Below are 24,693 nucleotides of genomic sequence, written 5' to 3'. Positions count from 1 at the left end.
TGTCCCCCCACTGTCCCTGCATGTACCCTGCCCCCTCAGTGCCCGCCGCGTGTACGCTGCCCCCCCAGTGCCCGCCGTGTGTACGCTGCCCCCCCAATGCCCGCTGCCCCCCCAGTGCCCCCTGTGTGTATGCTGTCCCGTCCCAGTGTCCCCGTGTGTACGCTGTCCCCCCCACCCCAGTGCCCCGTGTGTACGCTGTCTTTCCCCCAGTGCCCCGGTGTGTATGCTGTCCCCCCACAGTGCCCCCCATGTGTATGCTGTCCCCCCCAGTGTCCCGTGTGTACGCTGCCCCCCCAGTGCCCCCGTGTGTACGCTGCCCCCACCAGTACCCGGTGCCCCCCGTGTGTACGCTGCCCCCACCAGTACCCGGTGCCCCCCGTGTGTACGCTGTCTTTCCCCCAGTGCCCCTGTGTGTATGCTGTCCCCCCACAGTGCCCCCCATGTGTATGCTGTCCGCCCCAGTGTCCCGTGTGTACGCTGCCCCCCCAGTGCCCCCGTGTGTACGCTGCCCCCACCAGTACCCAGTGCCCCCCGTGTGTACGCTGTCCCCCCCCAGTGCCCCCATGTGTACGCTGTCCCCCCCAGTGCCCTCGTGTGTACGCTGTCCCCTCCAGTGCCCTCGTGTGTACGCTGTCCCCTCCAGTGCCCTCGTGTGTACGCTGTCCCCTCCAGTGCCCTCGTGTGTACGCTGTCCCCCCCAGTGCCCTCGTGTGTACGCTGTCCCCCCCAGTGCCCTCGTGTGTACGCTGTCCCCCCCAGTGCCCTCGTGTGTACGCTGTCCCCCCCAGTGCCCCACGTGTGTACGCTGCCCCCCCAGTGCCCCACGTGTGTACGCTGTCCCCCCACAGTGCCCCCCATGTGTACGCTTGCCCCCCATGTGTACGCTGTCCCCCCACAGTGCCCCCCATGTGTACGCTGTCCCCCCACAGTGCCCCCCATGTGTACGCTGTCCCCCCCAGTGCCCCGTGTGTATGCTGTTGTCCCCCCCAGTGCCCCCATACGTGTGCCCCCCCATTTGTGTACGCTGTCCCCCCCAGTGCCCCCCATTTGTGTACGCTGTGCCCCCCGTGTGTACGCTGTCCCCCCCAGTGCCCCGTGTGTGCGCTGTCCCACCCAGTGCCCCCGTGTGTATGCTGTCCCCCCCAGTGCCCCCCCATGTGTACGCTGTCCCCCCCAGTGCCCCCGTGTGTACGCTGTCCCCCCAGTGCCCCCGTGTGTACGCTGTCCCCCCCAGTGCCTCCGTGTGTACGCTGTCCCCCCCAGTGCCCCCGTGTGTACGCTGTCCCCCCCAGTGCCCCACGTGTGTACGCTGCCCCCCCAGTGCCCCACGTGTGTACGCTGTCCCCCCACAGTGCCCCCCATGTGTACGCTTGCCCCCCCATGTGTACGCTGTCCCCCCACAGTGCCCCCCATGTGTACGCTGTCCCCCCACAGTGCCCCCCATGTGTACGCTGTCCCCCCCAGTGCCCCGTGTGTATGCTGTTGTCCCCCCCAGTGCCCCCATACGTGTGCCCCCCCATTTGTGTACGCTGTCCCCCCCAGTGCCCCCCATTTGTGTACGCTGTGCCCCCCGTGTGTACGCTGTCCCCCCCCAGTGCCCCCCGTGTGTACGCTGTCCCCCCCAGTGCCCCGTGTGTGCGCTGTCCCACCCAGTGCCCCCGTGTGTATGCTGTCCCCCCCAGTGCCCCCCCATGTGTACGCTGTCCCCCCCAGTGCCCCCGTGTGTACGCTGTCCCCCCAGTGCCCCCGTGTGTACGCTGTCCCCCCCAGTGCCTCCGTGTGTACGCTGCCCCCCCATGCCCCACGTGTGTACGCTGCCCCCCCAGTGCCCCACGTGTGTACGCTGCCCCCCCCCAGTGCCCCACGTGTGTACGCTGCCCCCCCAGTGCCCCACGTGTGTACGCTGCCCCCCCCAGTGCCCCACGTGTGTACGCTGTCCCCCCACAGTGCCCCCGTGTGTACGCTGTCCCCCCACAGTGCCCCCCATGTGTGCGCTATCCCCCCACAGTGCCCCCCATGTGTACACTGTCCCCCCACAGTGCCCCCCATGTGTACGCTGTCCCCCCCAGTGCCCCGTGTGTATGCTGTTGTCCCCCCCAGTGCCCCCATGTGTACGTGTGCCCCCCCATTTGTGTACGCTGTCCCCCCCAGTGCCCCCCCATTTGTGTACGCTGTCCCCCCCAGTGCCCCCCGTGTGTACGCTGTCCCCCCCCAGTGCCCCCGTGTGTGCGCTGTCCCCCCCAGTGCCCCCCGTGTGTATGCTGTCCCCCTCAGTGCCTCGTGTGTACGCTGTACCCCCAGTGCCCCCCCATGTGTACGCTGTGCCCCCCGTGTGTACGCTTTTCCCCTCCAGTGCCCCCCGTGTGTACGCAGTCCCCCCAGTGCCCCCGTGTGTACGCTGTCCCCCCCAGTGCCCCCGTGTGCACGCTGTGCCCCCCAGTGCCCCTTGTGCATAAGCTGTGCCCCCCCTATGTGTATCCCATGTGTACATTGCCCTCCTTCAATTCCCTACAGTAAAGCTTCTACACTCTGGGTGCCATGCTCATTGCCAGGGGTTTCATGGGATGGATGTCTTGCCTGTTGACAGGGGTTTCATGCACTGGGACGGGTGTCATACTCAATGCCAGGGGTTTGTAATGCTTGTGGCCGGGGGTAATGCTCATTGCCAGGGGTGTGTTATCATTAAACATTTAAAAAATCTAATTTTATTCTTACACTGAAATTTAAAATAAAAATAAATTGAAAAAAGCTATGAAATTCCATTGACAAAAAACCTTACGGTTTCACACGTCCCATTAAGGCTTCTTACACATGATCTGGCATTTCTGAAACCTGTTGTAACTCTTCCACTCAAACGCCAAAAAGCAATGAAATTACGATCATTAAGGCTGACGCCTTAATGGACGTATTCCTTGCGCAATACAGATATGGTACGCCATCACAGCCTGTGGGTAAGTGCAGATTCAGCACTCTCACAGAGTGAGATTGCTGTCACTCACACAATGGTGGAGCTGCTAATTCACAGATTTGTGTGCTCATTGGAATACACACATGCAGTCTATGCAACTGAAGGTCTGAGCAGTAAACAGAGCCGAGAGGATGGGGTAAAAGTGGTGTTGATTGGGGTAGGAGGCAGTGTGGTGCAGATGGGGAGGAATAGAAATGCGTAGTGTTGTGGGAAGGCTAAGCAGCACTGATGGGGGACAAACGAAGCAGATGGGTGGAAAACAGTGGCACAGATTGGGGAAGGTAAGACAGAGTGATGCGATTGGATGGGAAACAGAGGAGCAGTTGGAGGAAAGACAGCACTGATGGGTGAGGGGGTTTGGAGCAAAGGGGATAAAGGGAAAACAGAGCAGCACAGATGAAGAGGGGAGACAGCAGTACAGATGGAAGGAAACTGTGTAATGGATGAGGTGGGCAGAGCAGCCTGGATTGAGGGGGAGACAGAGTATCACTAATAGAGGGGAAGCCAGTGGCACATATAGAAGGAAACAGTGGCATCTGTGTGGAAAGACAGGGCAGCGCAGATGGGGAAAGACACATTGGTGCAGATGAGGCAATACACACAGCAGTAGGTATCGGAGAAGACAGAACAGCATGACGGCGTATAGGGGAAGAAAGTGTAGATGCATAGTAATTGGGAGTATTATAGTTTTTGCAATTATGAAAGATGTTTTTGGTAACTGCATGTGAATACTAAATGAAATGGATATACTCTATGTAGTGAGTGTGAAAGATGTTGGACCCTGGGATAGTTTTAGTAATAGTGTTTATTCTAGCACCTGCCATCTTTGAAAACCTATGCAGTTCCTCTACCCTATCTGGGGTGTTGCTGTCTGCTGTAGTGTTTCTAGCAAAGGTCTAGTTTGCAGTGCTAATATACAGACCACACTGTGCTAGAAGCACTACAGCAGACAGCTACACCCCAGGCAGGGAAGAGGAACTGCATGGGTTTTCAAAGATGGTGGGTGCTAGAATGAACATTATAGTAACTCAAAGGTATAGACAGTTTTACATGATTGCGGGTACTTACAGTATTAGGATGAGTGCGCCACATAACTACTCAGACCTTCAGTTGCATAGACTGCATGTGTGTATTCCAATGAGCACACAAATCTGTGAATTAGCAGCTCCACCATTGTGTGAGTGACAGCAATCTCACTCTGTGAGAGTGCTGAATCTGCACTTACCCACAGGCTGTGATGGCGTACCATATCTGTATTGCGCAAGGAATACGTCCATTAAGGCGTCAGCCTTAATGATCGTAATTTCATTGCTTTTTGGCGTTTGAGTGGAAGAGTTACAACAGGTTTCAGAAATGCCAGATCATGTGTAAGAAGCCTTAATGGGACGTGTGAAACCGTAAGGTTTTTTGTCAATGGAATATATATATATATGTGTGTGTATATATATATATATATATATATATATATATATATATATATATATATATATATATATATATATATATATATATATATATATATATATATATATATATATATATATATATATATACATATATATATATATATATATATATATATATATATATATATATATATATATATATATATATATATACATATACATTTGCAATACTTATTTTTTATTTTATTTTAACTTTTCTAGCAGCATGCTGCTGCTGCTGCTGCAGGGGGGAGGAGGGCAGCGCTGCGTGCGCACCGGGGGAGCCGGGGGAGCTGCTGCTGCTGCTGCCGGGTGAGTGCCCGGCGGGTGGGAGGGGGGGGCTGCACATCGGTGGTGATCGGTGCTGCACCGATCACCACCGTTTTCTGTGTTACCGAGCGGCTTAGCCGCCGGTAACACAGGAAACGCTGTGATTGACTGTTCAGATTTGAACAGCCAATCACAGCGATCGCCGACCGGGGGGGGCACCCCTGCCCCCCCTGGGCGACGAGGGGGGATGTCTGCTGTCAGGGACAGCAGACATCACCTAACTGTCACTGCGTCTCTAGACGCAGTGACAGTTAGAAGTCATGACGTATATATACGTCAACGGTCGGGAAGTACTTCCCGACCATGACGTATATATACGTCAAATGTCGTGAAGGGGTTAAAAAATGTCTAAATTAATATAAAAAGAATATACAAATATTAAAAAATATGTTATAAACATGTATAATAAAAGACTCACTGTTCTTTGTGGTTTAAATCTTGTACAGTCCCTCCTCTTCTCTCTGCGTAGGCAGGACGCTGAAGACACCATTACACCCCTCTCAGACTGAGGGGGAAAGGAAGGGAGAGAAGGAGGAGATGGAAGAAGATAGGAGGAGATAGAAGGGGCAGAGTGTTGAGGACTGGGCTGCACTGCACACTGAGAAGAGGGAAGAAAGGGAGGCCTGTTTGTCATTTGACTGACAGGCGCAGGGAGCAGCTTTTCATACTGCCGCCCCCTTTCAGACAGGATGCTTTGGGCAGCATGCAGGCAGTGACAGTGAGGGCTGAGGCAGCTTTAGCAGAGCAGGGAGAGACCTTCTTTTCAGCATGGCGCCTCCCTGCTTTGCAGGAGCTGCTGAGCGGGTAGCGCCGGCACTGATACTCATTAAGTCCCCTTGGAGGTAAGGTATCCAAGTCAAAAATCCATCTTGCCTCTCATTTCTGTAACATGGATTCAGGGTCTCCTCCCCTTGGAGGTGCTGGAATGTGGTCTATAAGCATACATCGAAGGCTATCCACGCTAAGTCCAAATTTGGCATAATGCATAGTGACTGGTTTATCCGATGCTTTAAATTCCAATGCTGCTCTAATTGTTGTGCGATGGTTTGCCGTTTTATCATAGAAGTTTTGTTTAGTAAGTCCTACATAGTAGAGGCCACACGGGCGTACTAGGATGTAAATAACGAAGTCCATCCTACAGTGTAGTCAATGTTTTCTCCATATTTTCTTCCCACTATGAGGGTGGGGAAAAGAGGGATCCACCAATAGACAGTGCCAGATTAAGGTCTAAATGGGCCTGGATCTGAAAATTATCAGATTTTAAAAAATATGCACAATAATAGGGGTTGTGGCCAGCACCTAAAAATGTGGGGGGCGTGACCAGTGTTCTGGTTGGATGGCAGGGGCGGATTGGCCCGCTGGGAAACTGGGCCATTTTCCAGTGGGCCGGTACTAATTTGCCCGTTTTCTCCCCTGGCTGGGCCGCCACTTCCCCCTGGCTGGGCTGCGGGCCTCGGACCGCGCTACCACAGTGATGAGTGCCTGAGGCCGTAGCCACTAACTCCTGGCTGCCCAGTGCCCACAGTCAATATCGCCGTGGCTGTATTAAAGTGTTGCTATGGCCGCCGGTCGCTTTCGGGTGACCACGTCACCCGGGATTGAGCAGCTTCAGCGTGCGTGCCGGCGGGTGTAAGTGGCCGCAGGCAGCGTGGCACCAAGTCACAGAAGCCGGGTAAGTGGCGGTCCCCCCCACCCCCAAAGCCAGGAGCCTGGTCATTAGCATACCTCCCCCCCAAGCCAGGTCATTACCATTACCACCACCCCCCAAGCCGGGTCATTACCGTTACCACCCCATGCCAGATCATTACTGTTCCTTGTCGAAGTATTTTCTTATACAGTGGATGTAGTGGAGGGCATTTGTTTACATCCACTGTGTAAGAAAATCCGGTACTTATATGTTAGTTGAGGGCCCACTATAGTAAGTACGCTAATACCCCCACTATCCATGTCGGCACAGAGCTGACTTATATAGTGTGGCGAGCGCAGCAAGCCACCGAGCCCAAAGTGTGGCGAGTGTAGCGAGCCCCCCGAGAGGATGCGTAAAACTAAGCAAATAGCTTAGTGGGCGCCCAACTAACATATAAGTACTGAAAATCTTCTGACAAGGAACTACTAAAATGCAAAGGGTTTAGTATAGGGTGGAAAATGCATGGGCCTGGCACAAAAAAAAAGGGAAAATAGAATATATTTACCTTCCAGCGGTGGCTGCAGACTTTGGACTTCAGTGTCGACTATATATCGCCAGCACTGAAAGCATCGGATGATATATATGCTCGCTCACTCCCTCCAGCCAAAGAGTGCAATGGCATATATTATTAATATATATATTATATACATACATACATACATACATACATATACATACACACGCACGCACAATATCATAGGCGGCACACATAAGGCTCCGACAGGATGCAGGGAGAGTTATTGCTGGGTGCCCTCAAAAGGTGCACCAGCAGGACGCCGATGTCCTTAGATACTTGCGGGGTGAGGCGGCATTAAAGTCATAAAAAAATACTGAATACTTGGAAGACAACATTTCAGCACCTCTTAATGTCTCACCGCACCATATACCCCTTATACAAATCATGCAACACAATAGTAACTCCCTTATACTGTATTTGCCTCTTACACATTAGGACACATGGAATGAGCCAAAATTGCTCCATCCCTGGCCTAATAATGGCACTGGTACCCCATCTCCAGTTCTGGTTAAATGCCCACCTGCATCGCTCTCTCCCTGGCTTAATTGTTGGGAGGGTGCTGTCCCCTCGGCGTTCGTCCAATGCCTGTTCGAAGTGCCCTATCCCTGGTTTAATACTGGCTCCAGCTCTAGTTATATGCCCGCCTCTAGTTTCTCATCCCTAGTTTAATATTGGCGCTGGTGCCCTTTCTCTAGCGCTGATAAAATGCTTGCCTGAATTGTCTCATCCGTGGCTTAATACTGGTGCTGGTGCCCCTTTTCCAGTGCTGGTTAAATGCCCGCCTGCAGTGCCCCATTCCCTGGCTTAATAATGGTGCTGGTGCCCCATCCCCAGCACCATTTAAATGCCCGGCTGCAGTGCTCTATCCCTGGCTTAATACTGGCTGTAGTCTGCCCCCCCCCCCCCCCCTACACTCTTTTAATACCCATCTGCAGTGCCCCATTCCCTGGCTTAATACTGGCTATAGTCCACCCCTCCCTCTTCTCGCTTAATGCCTGCCTGCAGTGCCCCCTTACCTGGATTAATAATGGGGCTGGTGCCCGATCCCCAGCACCATATAAATACCCACATCCAGAGCTCCATCCCTGGCTTAATAATGGCGCTGTTGCCTTGTCCCAGCGCCATTTTAATGCCTGCCAGCAGTGCGCCATTCCTGGCTTAGTACTGTCTGTGATACACCCCTTCTGCTCGTTTAATGCCCACCTGCAGTGTCTCATCCCTGGCTTAATACTGGTGCTGGTGCCCAGTCTCTAGCGCTGGTTAAATGCCTGCATGCAGTGTCTTATTCCTGGCTTAATACTGGTGCTGCCTCATCCCCAGTGCCATTTAAATGCCCATCTGCAGGGTCTCATACCTGGCTTAATACTGGTGCCCCATCTCCAGTGCTGGTTAAATGCCTGCCTGCAGTGCCCTTTCCCTGGCTCAATTGTTGGGAGGGTGCTGCCCCCTCTTTGCTCCTCCAATGCCCGCATGAAGTGCTCCATCCCTGGCTTAATAATGGCGCTGGTGTCCCGTCTCCAGCGCTGGTTAAATGCCGGCCTATGGTGCCCTCTCCCTGGCTTAAATGTCGGGAGAGTGCCGTCCCCTCTTCGCAAGTCCTCACATTAGAAAAAATTATTTGATGGTCGCTCACCATTGAATGATTTTTCCACTCTTCGCTAAGAAAATTCAGGCAGGACCAACTTTTCCAGTGCCCGCTATCTGACAAATTCAGGACGCATGCTGTCCCAAGCAGGCATAGACACTCCCATAAAATGCTGAGCAGTCTCCTTTGTCCGCCCCCTTGCCTCCCCCCAGCGAATGCCCCAGTGGGTGTAAAACTCATTCCACTGGACCCCCCCAAATCTCCCCGGCGTTGGCGTTTAAGTACCTTAATTCACAGTTTCCCAGAGAGGGGAAGGAGCTAAAATCCTGCAAATGTATAATTTTAGCCCTGCCCCCTCCTCAGAGACCTGTGAAATGAGGTATCTCCAGTACTGAGGCCGGGGCTTGATGACATAGGGATCAGGCCCCACCTCCCAAAGTGCTGCTGATAGTGTCCTCTCCAGGCTTCTCTCAGAGAGTAGACTCTAAAGGTAGGTAAGCCTGGATTACAGCCAGTTGGACATTTACTTTTATCCTATCCTCGGACTATACAGGGAGCCGGTAATCTCTTACTCCCTGCCTTCCTGGTGACAGCTGTCACAGACACCCACATGATTGCAGCCCACTTTCCATACCTCCCAACTTTTCCTCAAGTCAAGGAGGGACTTATACAAGCTGGGAAATAGGAGGCGTGGTCTCATGGTCAGAGGGTGTTTCCTATTATTGTGGCCCTTATGCGGGGGCATGGCACAGCAGTAGTAACCCTTATGCACAATACCCACAATTGTAATTCCACTTACTCACACAAAGCCTGCAGTAGTAACACCACTTAAACACACACACAAAGCTCAAACTCACACAATCCCACAGGAGTAGAGACACTTATGCACATAATGCCTGCAGGAGTAACGCCACTTAGGCACACTAGGGGGTTGATCCTATTACACCCAAAGGGAGCGGATGATTTGTGAGTTATGAATCATCACGACACCGGGCGCACTTTACGGTGGGCCGAGTTAGGGTTAATTTGGGTGCTTTAAAACAGCACCCGAACGGCAACTCACACCCTTCCAGTGTAATAGGATCGACCCCAATGCCTGCAGGAGTAGTATCCCTTAGGCACACAATGGGGTTGATCCTATTACATCCGAAGGGTGCGGATGCGCCTGGTGTTTGCGAATCATTATGACGCCAGGTGCACTTTATGGCAGGCCAAATTCGCTGGAAAGAGCTTGCACCTCCATAGGGGTACGAGCAATTTTCAGTAAATTTGGCCCTGCGAGTTACGGTTAATTTGGGTGCTGTTTTCAGCATTAAAACGGCACCCGAATGGCAACTCGCACCCTTCAGGGGTTAATAGGATTGACCCCAATGACATCAGGAGTAGCAAACCTTACACACAATGCCTGCAAGAGTAGTGCACCTTATGCAGACCATGCCTGCAGGAGTAGCACACCTTACGTACACAATGCATGCAGGATTAGTGTCGCTTATACATGCAATTCCCACAGGAGTATAGCACCTTACGCACACAATGGGCTGAATGCACAGTACACCCACGATTGACCAGGGGCCAAATTTAGACCTGAGTGTGCAGGTCTGAATCGGCCCCAATGCCCACAAGAGAACTGCTTCTTATGCACACACCACCCACATACAATAGTAATACCCCTTATACACATAATTAGTGGTGCCCCTTGCCCAAAGTAGGAGAACCAAGGAGACAGGCACAGAAAAGAAAAATAAGCCTTTAATAAGAATGAGAATCTTTCCCTAACTTACCCATAACGTGCAGTGGTAGCCACGGGAGAGGGCGGGGCCTAAGATAATAGATGGCGAACTTCCTGTGTGCAGCAGCAGCAGCACTGGGGATCAGCTGGCAGCACAGACTCCTTGATGTTGCTGCCTGTCACTGTGAAAAGTGGTGGTGCAGCAGCAGCAGCAGACTCTAGCAGAGAGAGAGCACCTTTAATGTCCGGGGCCTCCATGCGCTGCTGACTCTGACTAAAGTGCGGTGCACAGTCTGGAAGCCACCTCCCACTATTGGGGCACCCCAACCTGGGGGTACCCCGTTTTAGTCAGGGCCTAATCATTACAGTGCCCCGCAGAAGACCCCTAGCACCAGAGGCTGGAGATTGGGACCGACAGGAACTGGCAACAGGCACAGGTACTTAGGTATTACTCCTGACCTCCCCATCTAACTTCCTTCCCTCTCTTCAAGTTGCCCAGCTCCACCCACACTCCTTACCCAGGCTATCCCCAGACCCTGAGGCCAGTAGGGACATAGCATGTTTAACGGCCACCTAAAGGACCATGCAGAGACTGTTGCATAAGTCCTACCCTGAATAGGACTCATGCGTATTCCGTATTGAGACCCCTACCCTCAGCTGTCCATGGCCTAGCAACAGGATAAGACCCTGACCCTCTTCTACAGCTCCCACTGACCCCTCCCCTGCATTGTAGAGTGCAGTGTGTTTAACTGGACTACAAATCTCAGGGATTGATGCAGCGACAGCACCACCTGGTGACATATATGAAATTACCATTGCACTGATTGTGCAGTGAAAGACGCTGCAGTTTTTCCCCTTTGTTTGGGGATTAGTCCACTTAAGACTTTGCCCCTTTGCTAATCAAGAAGAACTGACCAGGGACTACCCTTCTACGCTCTACCGGATAGAGGCCTCCAACGACCTTGCTCCAAAACCTCCTGTGCATAGGGACAGTATTCAGTTATGCGGATCTGGGTACCCAGTAAAGTAGTCTTAATCTGTCCGTTACCTGACCTCAGTTACCTCACTATAAATAAACACCCTTGAAACATTTCCTTTGACTGGTCCTTGCCTAGACTTCAGAAAGAACTGCAGAGAAAGAGGGAAGAGACAATGAACTCCTCTGAGAACAAAGGGTTACTGGTCCACTATTCCCACTTCCGATCATCCCCAGCTGCCAGAACTTCCACTCATCTTCAACTTTATAGCAGAACGACCACCGCTACGAATATCTCTGCAGTGGCCAGCATTTAACTCATTTGACGAGTCTTGTGTAGGCTCTGCCCCCTGGAATTTCCAGGCTCGCGCATGCGCACTCCAGATTTTCAGCGAGGGACTCAAAATCCGGAAAGGGTAGGAGAAATTAACGAGGCAGTGGGAGGCTCTGGTAAAAACTGTGAGCCTCCCGCTAAATGCGAGAGGGTAGGCAACTCTGCATGAACAGGACAAACATGGTAAAGGTGCAGGTGCAGAGGAGAGCTTAACTTAGGTTCCCTGCAGACACAAAGACATATCATGGATAGCCATTCAGGGGGGCTTGCCTCATCAGTCATTCATGCACTCCCAAAACTTGTGTAGGTATAGACATTGTGCCTGGTGCTTCGTGTATGAGGAAACCTCTATGCACCTCTTCTGGGACTGCGCCTATGCACAATTGTTTTTGGATGCCCTAGAGACTGAATTTAAAGACTCTTTGCCCAGGAACTGTCTTTCATACCTTTCAATACTGTATGGACTATTACCCGGCACCCACACGTATGGGGCGACCGTTTTATAAACTGTGTTAAGGATGCTTTGTGGTTTGCCAGAAATTGTCTCATACTGCGGAGGGAGAGAATGTTCGTTCAGGACTGCCGCAGGCTGTTCACGGCCTGCTCAGAGACTATTCCATTCGGGAGAGCCCTGACGAAGAAGAGGACTAAACCCCCTCTTCTTCTTGTCCTCTCCCCTTGTTTGGACTGTTTTATAAGACTTTGGGACCGTTGCCCCTTCCCCCTCACTTCACAATGTCTGTTGTTTTGTTGATGTCTTTCTATTTATTGCCCTCCCTTTATATGTCTGGTCAATAAAGCTTTGGGCATGTGATTCCCCCTCCCTCACCCTCTACCCTCCACACCCATAGTCTTGTATACTGTTTTGTAATGTTACTGTTAGAATGCATAGCATAGCCTACAGTGTAATTTTAAGCTGTATGTTGTAATAGTACATACTACACTGTTTGCATGTGTGCTGTGTTTTGGCTGTGCTGCGACACAGTATATATGTTTCAATGTTATCGTCTGTTTTTTGCTTTCTTTATGTACAATAAAGATTTTCTTTTTCAATCAAAAAACAGGTTCTCAAAGTCGGTCCTCAGGATCCCACACAGTGTATGTTTTGCAGGGCTTCTTACATAATCACAAGTGCAATAATTAACTCTACCTGTGGATCTTTTCAAATGTGTCAGTGAGTAATGAATGCACCTATGCACCTGCCGAGTGACCTGGGAACAGTGAACTGTGTGGGATCCTAAAGACTGAGTTTGAGAACCACTGATCTAAAGCAGTGGTTATCAACCTCAGTCCTCAGGAATCCCCAACAGTGCACATTTTCCAGGTCTCCACACAGAATCACAGGTGAAATAATTAGCTTCACCTGTGATCTTTTAAAATGCACCATTGGGGGGGTCCTGAGTACCGAGGTTGAGAACTTCTAAAGCCTCATACACACTCTGCGTTTTTGCCCAGTGTGTATGAGATGCAATGATGTGACAATTGCTGGATGGAAAATGCTCAGTGCATACACACGGACTGCTTTTCACAGGGGTTAACCACTTTCCATAGTACAAGACTATGTACAGTGGTTTACTCATCTTGTAAAACAGCCCAACGGAAGCAGCGATGAGTGTTGATGCGCACTCCTGTATACCCACTGGGGGATTTTGAGCTTAAAGTGTGACACCCAACTCCAGGGGGGTACCCCCCTTATATACCCCTGCCTCCCAAAGGAGCTCAACAATGGAGGCCAATGCTGCCTGTAAGACCCTTCTTTTTGGCCGTGACAACAGGGGTTAAATAGGAGCAGCAGGACGCTGGGACCCAGGGAATGCCCCACTCACCTTGAAGTGAGGAGAGCCTGTCCCTATCCGAATTGGCTGGCTGGGGAGCGCAAAGAGGTCAGAGGTCAGCCCTGCAGAGTGAGGAAGCAGGCTGGCATGTGAGGAAGCAGCATGCTGCAGAGAGAGATAGAGTCTTGTGAGGAGACACCATGCATCCGGAGAGAGTGTGCAGAGAGGAGGCGTGGAGTGTGATCCTGAAGCAGCAGGAAAGTCCGGCGGTGATTGACGACGGGCGTCCCTGACAGAAGAAGAGGCAGGAGAGAGTCGCATGTGAGGGAGACAGCTGCCGCTCAAGTGCGCCCGCAAGCCAGCACACGTAGGGCGTGGGCGGGAACAGAGGCCAGTGGTGATTGACAGCCAGTGTCCCCAGGCCAGCAGAGGAGACGGAGGGACTGGAGAGGAGCTGCCCGGCCAGGAGTGAGGAAGCGTGGGTACGGAGGAGCAGGAGACGTCTGACTGAGATCGTGACCAGCAGGAGCTGGCAGCGGCAGCAGACAGTCAGGTACCCCATTCCCCAGGCTACTCTTCACCCCTGCTGCCCCAGCCATTATCATCCCAAGCCCATCAGAGGCCCTGGGACACTTCCAAACCCCTGGATGCCCAAGGAAAGTCCCTGTGAGGGTCCACCTCCAAAGCCATCCACCTATTAGGGCTGTCCCTACAGTCTGCCTCTTAAGCACCAAACAGGAGGTCACCCCAAAGGGAACCTGCCTGTCCCTCAGACGTGAGGACTGTTTATTGTTAACCCTTCCCCCTGTGGAGTAGGAATAAGTGTGCACACTATCATAGGGACGTACCCTTATATGCTGGAGGACCTGTTGACATTGTGTTGAGCCAGAGACTTGTTATCCGTGACAGGGTGTATTGATTTGCCATTAGATTATATTGAGATTGTTGAATTGTCTAAATTGATTGCTGAATAGAGAGTGATTAATGTTTGATTTAATTCTTTAAAGTGAATGTTTACGCGTTGCACCTTTTATTGATCTTTGCATATGTACGTCAATGTATTGCAATGACCGGTCCAAGTATCTTGTTTAAATAAATTACTGTCGCTGCTAACTGTAGTAGTGTTGCTTTTGTGGGTCCTCCTTGAGTTGTGCCATCCCCTGCCACAGCTTCTTCCAAGAAAAGGCTGTGAAGATCTGAAGCCGGCAACTCCAGAGTCAGGTATGCCATCGCACCACACCGTTACAGGGTGTCACAAAAGTAGCTAAAAACACCAAAAGTGAGCTATTTTCATCTTACAATCGAACAGTTTGTGTATGGGCCTTTATAGCCTTGTTTAAAAGATACTAATGTTCTCCATGTATTTCCCTATTCTGCTTCAATCAAAACCATGTGCACTGCAGGTGGGGCAGATGTAACATGTGCTGAGAGTTAAGCTGTGTACACACCTATAGATTTATCTGTCCAATCTGTCTGTTGTGATCATAAATCTGGTAATAAAAGATAGCATAGGACAAACATTTTATCCCAAACACTGGATCCCAAACACTTTGACTCATGTGTACCTTTTGACCTTGCCACTGTCGACTTAATGCTTGTGTCAACTTTTCACCCCTGTCGACCTTAGCCATGTCAACCTATTTCATGTGTTGACCTAAGACATGTTGACCTTCAGTGGTCGGGCCAATGCATGTTGATCTAATATGGGCCAACCTAATGATCCATACCCACGCTGAAAAATGGTCAAAAACAATTATTTTGACAAATCTGTTACATTAAAGGGATTTAACCAGTTTATACGGATGACCATAGTATGTTTGATGATTGTCATTTTCTCCTATACATTACCATATTTTTATTCCCACCAGGCAGATTGGACAGATAAACCTTTAGCCTGCTTTATTGTTAAACTGCTCACCCAAATCTAATGGGGCACACACACGGGGCGCTTAAAGCCCCATTTCTTAGCGATCTGACTAGAAGCACGGATCTCTCCATGTGTATGGCCCCTGGTGATGGGGATGCATGGTCTCACGCATTGCCATCGCCGGACTAGATTTATACTGTATGCAGTATAAATCTAATCCAGGGTTGTCTACCCTCCCGGAATGGCTGGGATGGTCACGGAAATTGGGTCCCCCTCCTGGCCCCAAGGGGGCATGCCTCCCAGAACTGCCTTGTAATGCGACCCCCCCTCGGCGGTGATGCAAATAGCTTCTTTGTAGTGCTGCCCACCACTGTTTAATGACTAAAATCTCTGCATTTCATGGTGGGGGGTGAGGCCACGAGGATGTAATTGTGCTGGCCACACCCCCAAAATGTGCCAATCCTTCTTAGCTCCGCCCTGTCCCACAACTTTTGCATGTTTTCAGTGGCCCCACCTCCCTGACTCAAGAAACTGGCTGTCCTCTTCCGGAGAGAGCAGCCAGAAAGTAGGCAACCTTGATCTAGCCATCACCAGTGTTCTCTCTCCAGTGACAGATCACTCAGGACACATCACTGTGTGCTGAGCAATACGTGCTTAACTGCATGGCTAAGTACAGATATTCAGTCTCCCCGTGTGCCGGGCTGTACTCTCTTTGTGCATAATATATATATATATATATATATATATATATATATATATATATATATATATATATATATATATATATATATATATATATATATATACACGTCCTGACCCTGGATGCTTGGTCATTATCCAATTGAGGGAGCTGCAGTCTACATTATTGGACTTTGGTGAACTTCTGTGCCTTTTTGCTTAAAGGGCTAACATTGCTGGACTCATTAGAGACTTGAAAATTATCAGCGCCACCTGCACTACGTTTTTTTCTATATATATATATATATATATATATATATATATATTGTAGCAGATTATGGCACTCTCACGGTCTTAACAATAACTGACACAACACGGAATTGTGGGTCAATGTTTCGGAAGTCTTTTTACTTCCTTTTTCAAGACAAAAGGTGCAATACAAAGCAAGAGGGGTAACAACACTTACCTATATGTGATACAAGAGGAGGCTCGCCCATCACGTGTCACGCCTGTCTGCTCTCTACCACGCTTCCGGTCCGGTGTCTCCTAGAGGCGTGTCTATGATGTCACATCCCACTGGGGATCTCCCGGTCATTCAGAGGGTGGGAGCAACAGGAGCGCGTCTCCGTTGCTGGGCAACCAGAGTACATCAGTCTAGTGCATACAAACAAATATAAATATTATGACAGTGAAAAACATGAAATTGCTAACAATAATGAGAATAAACGGACGGAGCAAACCCAACCAAGGGTATATATATATAAGCAAGAAAACTGACATTTGCACATAAATAGTATATCAAATTCAGAAGTAAAAATGGTAAGAAAACTGCTCCCAATGTACAGGGTAAGGGATAAGCATGAAGTAGAATATATATTGAAAGAGAGACAGCACATGCAAAAATGAATAAATCCAGTCCACAGGAAATAGACTAAAGAAACATATTGAGCGTGAATTGCTCATTGAGCCCTTTGGGACTCATGGTGTCCAGAGTATGGATCCACCTAGCTTCCAATTGCATGAGTCTTTTCCCACGATCCCCTCCTCTGATGTCCAATGGCACATGATCGTGTTCTCTCTCCAGTGACAGATCACTCAGGACACATCACTGTGTGCTGAGCAATACGTGCTTAACTGCATGGCTAAGTACAGATGTTCAGTCTCCCCGTGTACCGGGCTGTACTCTCTTTGTGTGTATATATATATATATATATATATATATATATATATATATATATATATATATATATATATATATATATATATATATATATATATATTGAGAGAGGGAGAGTATTGTAGTACTGGCACTCAATCCCTCTGGTTCTGGTATTTGCCTTGGTGCCTTCCTCTGCACTCTTAGTGCTTGCAATATTGTGGGGCGGAGAGGCAGCACTCGATAGGACTTGAGTTGAAGAATAATTTGGCAGAGTCCTCCATTTTCTTAACTAGATAAGGAAATGGTGGACTCTGCTTAATTATTCTTCAACTCAAGTCCTATCGAGTGCCGTCTATCCAATCCACAGTATATATCAGGGCCGGATTAAGGTCTGTGGGGGCCCTGGGCAACAAATTTGTGGGAGCCTCCCACAGATCACGCCGACGATGCCCCCCTTCCCCCTTTCATTCATTTATTTACTTACATGGGAGGGTGGGAGTGCGTCCGGAAGGGGGCGGGAGGTGGCGGCAACATCAGCAGAGCCGCCCGGAGCAGCTACAGAGAGTCAGGACTAGTGAGGGTTGAGGCGGGATCACTTTGGAGCGGATATGGGCAGTGCGGCCTGCGCAGCATGATGGTCAGAGGTCACGCTGCGCAGGTCGGACTGCCAATACCCGCTTCAGGCTGCAGGCTGGGGATCGGAAACTTCTGGGCAGCATCTGAGCATTCGCTCAGATGCTGCCCGGCATCATTTAGCAGCAGCGCTGTGAGTGTGGGGGCCCCTGATGTGTGGGGGCCCCGGGGCGACCACCCCTATAGCCCCTGCCTTAATCCGCCACTGATATAATATATATATTTATTATATCAGCCCTACCAATGCACATGGTTTTGCCCATTTGATAAAGATTTGTTTTTTGCAATCAACTCTGAATCAGGCCTGTAGTACAATAAGCTGTGGTTTTCATTTGGTTCGTTAGTACAGACCTGACATTTCCAGAAACAGAATTACATAACCTGGGAGCTGTAGCTCTGGTGCAAAGCTCTTCACAGTGCTACATTTCTCAGCACAGTAGTGAGTGCACTCTGCAGAAATACAATTTCCACGTGATGGCTTCTCATTGCTTGCTGTGACTTCATTACTTGTACAGCTAATGAGGTCCCCCAGGGTCTTACTGACTGAGCAGGAAGGAAAGGAGGTGACGTGTGTATTTCCACAAAGACAAAAGTTGTCTTGCACTAATAACTATGCTTTCTGTGTTGCTGCTGAGAAGGTAAGAACTGGTGCAGTCTATTCTTAAGAATATTAGCAATACCGCAGTTTGTATTAACCTATTGTAGCAATGTGCAGGCTGTCACATGAGAGATCTTTGCATAAGGTACAGATTTATATGTATAGGCATGCTTAAATGGAACCCTACCTCATTACTTCTCATGTAATAGTACATAGTAATAGTACATAGTAGATGTGTGGAACAAGCTCCAGAATTCCTATTAAACTGATTGAGAAGATTCTGTGGCCAAAGAGATCAGGTGGTCAGTCTGCAGACACAGGTTTCTGATGGTATTCAGAGAACTGGGTCACAAGGGCCACAAAGCATTTCGCAGAGTTCTGTGTAGTGTTTATTGTGGTGTGATAGTCTGTATGTCAGTACAATACACTAGGTGCTTATCTTGTGGGGAAAACAGATGCTGTAGTTTCAGACAGATGTCTTTTGTAGAAGAAGATCGGTGGAGCAAACTGTATGTAAGCAAATTTACTACCATTCACTGAATTATGCATTTGCCAAAAGGATCTAGTAAAAAAATATCTGATTAAAAAAATGGAACTATTCATTGGTAAAGTAGATAGACAGTAAATCTGGCCATATATCTACAGATTTGTCAGATCTGGCTTGTTGGAACAATAATCTGGTACTATCTGAATGACAGTTTGTCAGTTTCCCAGCAGTTTGAAGCAAATGGTCAACTGTCATTTGCCCCCCATCCTTTACCAGGTTTTTGTTCCAACCAGCCAGATCGGACAATACATTTGCAAATGTATAATCAGCTTAAAGTAAACCCCATACAAACTTAATGAGTCCCTGCCGATATTGGGGTGCTGGCATTGGCAAGTGCATACCCACTTGCCGATGTTGAGCGCGAGGGGGGGCGGTGGTGGGAAGAGTTGACGAGGACCCCTTCGTCCAAACATGTTTGGGTGAAGGAGGGGGGTCATTAACAATGTGCGGGAGTGTGCATCGTTAATTATATGGAGTGTATACACTAGGCGTTATTGAGAACAGAATCAAGTAATTAGCTCCAACTGTGGATCTTTTAAATGTGTCAGTGAGTAATGAGGGCACCTGTGCACCAGCTAATTGGTATGGAAAACTGTATTGTTGGTAGCTCTCGAGGATTAGAGTTGGCTCCCCCTGCTTTATTTGCCCCTCTGAAATAGAGAAGACCCATTTTGAAGATCCAGGCCATAATAATCTGGTCTACTGCACCCAACTTGCTGCAAATAGTGAGTTTCTATAAATCGGGATTGACTAATGCAAGTTATTTACTTGTTATAACATAAGTGATGTTGCTTAAGTACTGTAATTATATACAAAATAGTTGCCATTCCTTCAAAATGACGGAACAATGGGGCAGATGTATTAAGCCTTAACAAGAGAAAAATGCAAGGGTTATAAAGAGAGTTAAACATCCTGCAAATCACATCCTAACTGACTTTTTTCAAACACAGCCTGTAACATGGCAGTTAGCAGGTGATTGTGATTGGCTTGACGTTTAGCTCTCTTTATCAACCTTGCATTTCTCTCTTGTTAAGGCTTAATACATCTGCCGCATTATAACAGTAATGTTGATTTTGAATTGCTCCCCGGGCACTATCTTTTGGCCTGTTTTTATTTGACATACTGTACCAAGTAAATGTTTTTTTTATTTTTTTTTGGGGCAACCTATAGTTCTGTCACATATATTATTATGCTGGCCACACATCAGACCAACTTTCCTCCTATCATCCATGGATAAAAAAAACTGGTACTGGATAGGAGCAAATGTAATTTGTTTCCCAAATTGGAAAATGGACAACTGTCACTCAGACAATGTACTGTAGTTGGACCTATTTGATTTAAACAATTTCACTGAATGTTTTTGTCCATTCTCCTGAGTTTGTGAGCAAATTTCTTATTGGCATTTGCCCTCATACAGTACCAGATTTTCAATCCAACCAGCCAACTAGTTGGATGGTTGGAGGAAAGTTGGTGTGATGTGTGGCCAGCATTAGCCATGCAATTTGAAATGTGGGTTTCAGAACTTGCAGAAACTCTCGTAAAAAGTGACTTTTGGCTCCAGAAAACACATTTGATTGTATTACTAATTTGCTGAAAACAGACAAAAATGGACCTTCAGACAAAGTTGTTAAATTGATTTGATTTGAGCAATTTATCCAAATGACCATTTTTGTCCATTTTCCGTCTTTGAGGCGCAAATTATTGTTAATCATTTGCTCCCATACATTGCCTAATTATTCTTCCAACCAGACAGATTGGACAGATAATTTGGGTACACACACAAAGATTTATCTTTTCTTTCTGTCTGGTGGGAACAAAAATCTCAATTGCTCCAAAACACTGGAAAATGGATAAAAATTATTGTTGAGTTTAATTTAATAATTCAAACATCTTAAACCATTTTATCTGAATTACTATTGTTTGTTTTCCAGCATTTAGGAGCAAATGGTAGAATCTCATATGCTCCCATACATTACCAGATTGGACAGATAAAGCTGTAGGTGTTTAACCAGCACTAAGATGCGTACACACTAGATCAGGCTTTCCCAACAACTGTCCTCAAGGCACACCAACAGTGCAGGTTTTAGTGATATCCAGGCTTCAGCACATATTGTTTAATCAGAATCACTCAGGTACTAATTAAGTCACCTGTGCTCAAGCCTGGATATCACTAAAACCTGCACTGTTGGTGTGCCTTGAGGACCGTGGTTGGGAAAGCCTGCACTAGATGATAAATTAAATAATATGCAAGATAACTACCATCGTTATTGATAATTTCTTACATATAGTCAAGGGTTGCCTACCTGACCCTCTCCTTCAGGGAGAAATTGCTCTGTTCCTGGAATTCCCCGGTAATGTAGGATTATGATTACCTGTGGTGAAACACCTTTCTTATCAATTACCTAGCTCCCCACAGGTGATGTCAATCATAAATTACCAGGGAAGTCAAGGAACAGAGCATTTTCTCCCTGAAGGAGTTCCAGGTAGGCAATCATGATATAGTCTAGTTGTAAGCACCGTATCATTAATTATGTGCTCTTCCCTCCCCCATCGTGTTGCTGTATGCACCCAGCATCAGCAACTATGTCTGCACTTGCTGATGATGCTGGGTCCTGTAGCTACAAATATCGCAATGGGTACACATTATCTGTGTTTTACAGCAATAGTGTGCATTATTTATTTACACTGTATATCCATTGCCTATAAAAGCAAAATTGGAAAGGATTTTAGGAAAAATCAGGAGAAAGCGTGGAAGCTAATTCATGAAATTGCACATTTTCAGCAGATACAGATTTATATTGAATATAAGGCACACCACACCCAATCAGAAAAGCAACATTTCATAGTGGTCAAGGAATTAAATATTGTAACTGTGGAGAAGTAGCTGCTAATTCATTCCATCTTCCGTGAAAATGTCCTAATTTCCAATATTTGTTCTAAAGTTAATGAAACCCTGAGTCATGAAAACTGCTTACTAGTAGTGCCCAAATTCTCAAACTCAACCCTCAGGTCCCATTTTCTAAGCTACTCAGCAGGTGCACAGGTGTATTCATTAATCTTTGACACATTTTTAAAGATCTAAAGGTGGAGCTAATTGTTTTGCATGTGATTCTGTGAAACTTGTAAAACATGAACTATGTGGGGTCCAGGTTTAAGGATCTGTGTATTAGAACAAACTATCTGTTAAAATTTGATGGCTTGGACTACTATGTGACATACTGTAGGTCACTTTAATTTTTTTTTGTTCACCGGTTTTACTCTGTATATAATATATATATAATATACAATATCTGACAATTATGTTTTTGATGACTTGGGCCATTATTCAGATCTGATCGCAGTACAAATTTGTTCTTAAAATGGGCAAAACCATGTGCACTGCAGGTCGGGCTGATGTAACATGTGCAGAGAGAGTTAGATTTGTGTGAGTTATTTTGTTTCTGTGCAGGGTAAATACCGGCTGCATTATATTTACACTGCAATTTAGATTTCAGTTTCAACACACCCCACCCAAATGTAACTCTCTCTGCATATGTTATATCTGCCCCACCTGCAGTGCACATGGTTTTGCCCATTTTGAGAACAAATTTGTACTGCGATCAGATCTAAATAAGGGTCTAGGTTAAGAACAAATTAAGAAGCTGTATGTTGTATTTTTTTTTAAACCCTGATAAAAAAAGAACAATGTTTATTTAGAAGATCTAGGAGGGTATTTAGAAAACTAAAGCTAACCAATCAGCTCCAAACTAATTTTTCAAGGACAGTCTTTATGATGAAAGTAATGCTGGCCATACATCAGACCGACTTTACTCCAATCAGGTGGATATTAGACGGGTTTGCTGACTGACGCAACATGAGTGAGAGACGCCGTGTCGCGTTGGTCATCAAACCCGTCTAAAATCCACCTGATAGACGGATTAAAACGGAGGCCAGTGCTCACCTTCCAGTAAAGCACCAGCTAACATCTCACTTGGGACCCCTGCTGTGAGGGGATGCAGTTACAATCCCGGCGTTCGGAATCCCGACCGCCGAAATGCCGACACATTCTCCCTCCGTGGGTGTCCACGACACCCCTGGAGGGAGAATAAATTAGTGTGCCGAGCGTAGCGAGGCACCGGGCCCGCTGCGTGGCGAGCGCAGCGAGCCCGCAAGGGGGGGCGATCCACGTCCCCCCCTTGTCGGCATTTCGGCTGTCGGGATTCCAGCGTCGGGATTCTGAACGCTGGGATCCCGACCGCCGGGATTCAATACTGAATCCGCTGTGAGTATCGTTGAGCCCGATACCACAGTGGTTATTTGCATTCTATTAACAACTTATATGGCAAACATTGCATTACTATCTAATGACTGTTCACCGAGCATGATTAAGGACTGCCTATTATAGGTGTCAATTTGATCTTAAATACCCATCACCCAGTACTGTTTTTGAATTATCAGTGCCTTATATCATCAAACCAGATATTTTACTTAAACATAATTTGATATACCTGTTATTTTATGTACCTAATGCAGTGGTTCCCAAACTGTGTGCCTAGGCACCCTGGGGTGCCTCAGGACACTTGCAGGGGTGCCTTGGGTTGGTGGACCAGGATCAATTCATATTATTTATGGTCAATGTACCAGGCAAAACCAGTGCTTGTGGCTGCCAATCATAACATATGTGGACAAACAGGAGCAAATCCTGTCCCTCACCAGATAACTGTGACATATAAACACAATGCACTTAATTTAATATATTTTTTCTGCATTTGGCCTAGGGGTGCCTTGAAAATATTTTGAAGCTCTAGGGCGCCGTGATTCAAAAAGTTTGGGAACCCCTGACCTAATGCTTTTATTTTAATCGTGTGGTGGCCACCATATTAAATTATCAGAATTATTATTATTGAATACATTTAAATATTGTATTAATTGATTGGTTGTGTTAATTCATACATGGTGTGATTTGCAAATTCAGCGCAGTGCTTCCACCCCCTTGCTTCAACTTTCCAGGTGAACACATACTGTACATTAATTATAAAAATTCAAATTAGCCACAGCCAGGCAATAGCGGCTCTTCGTGTCATTGCTTTGCCCCCTTGAGCTGCCTATATTAGCCAGCGTGAGATGGGACAGCCAGTCTGATAGGGGAGGAGGAGCTAAGAAGACCTCCCAAAGATGCTGAAACCCTGGGGAGGCAGTGGCCATGCAAAAGGGCTTAAAAGGTCAATATTACTTTTTAAACAAGCTATCAACCCAGGGCAGCGGGGGATAGCCCTGGGCTTCAGCCCAGTTACTACAGACTAGTTAGGGTGTGTAAAGTTTTGGCCCATCAAGCGTGTCCCCTGGATGTGGAATTACATCCCCTGCTAATGGACCCTGATGCTGGTCCCTAAAATACAGGGCACCCCCATTCACTTTGTCCCTCATATTTTGTGAACCAGGGCCGGCTCCAAAAGCCCAGTACTGGTTTGAAAAATATGGGGTATCCCCACTCATTTTATTCCTGTCAAAAACTGCATCCTGTTAAAATGCAATGTTTAAAACACAAGAAGCTGGATCCTGTTCAACTGCATATTGCTAAAATGCAATGTGCAGTCGCAGCCTCAGTACAGCCTCAGCCTCAGTACAGTACTGTATTTGAATTAAATAATTTGACTGAGTGTTTTTGTCCATATTCCTGGGTTTGTGAGCAAATTGCCGATTGTCATTTGCTCCCATCCAGTACCAGATTTTCAGTCCATCCAACCAGCCAACTGATTGGATGAAAGTTGGTATAGTGTATGGCCAGAAAACTTATTAGTTGGTACTTTTTATCTCCTCTCTCACACATGCAGCTATATTTATTATTTATTAAAATATTTGAACATCAGTCCCTGCCCCAGTGGA

General features: G+C 47.8%; 1 protein-coding gene across 3 annotated transcripts in view; it reads left to right on the top strand.

The window, feature by feature from the left end:
• Nucleotides 1–18,184: 18,184 nt before the first annotated feature.
• Nucleotides 18,185–24,693, top strand: part of SYTL3 (synaptotagmin like 3) — a 97,674-nt gene continuing 91,165 nt past the window's right edge. Inside the window, exon 1 of one of the 3 annotated variants that reach the window (XM_083176574.1) lies at nt 18,185–18,321. The gene's annotated coding sequence lies outside the window, so the exon portion shown is untranslated. Of the gene's footprint in view, nt 18,322–19,414; nt 19,554–21,279; nt 21,312–24,693 lie in introns of those variants that run through there. The other 2 variants (XM_083176573.1, XM_083176575.1) reach the window with 2 other exon arrangements.

This window comes from Crinia signifera, chromosome 3 (assembly GCF_055691185.1).
Source record: "Crinia signifera chromosome 3, ASM5569118v1, whole genome shotgun sequence".
In the NCBI taxonomy this organism is placed as follows: Eukaryota; Metazoa; Chordata; class Amphibia; order Anura; family Myobatrachidae; genus Crinia; species Crinia signifera.
This window is presented reverse-complemented; position numbering and strand designations above follow the sequence as displayed.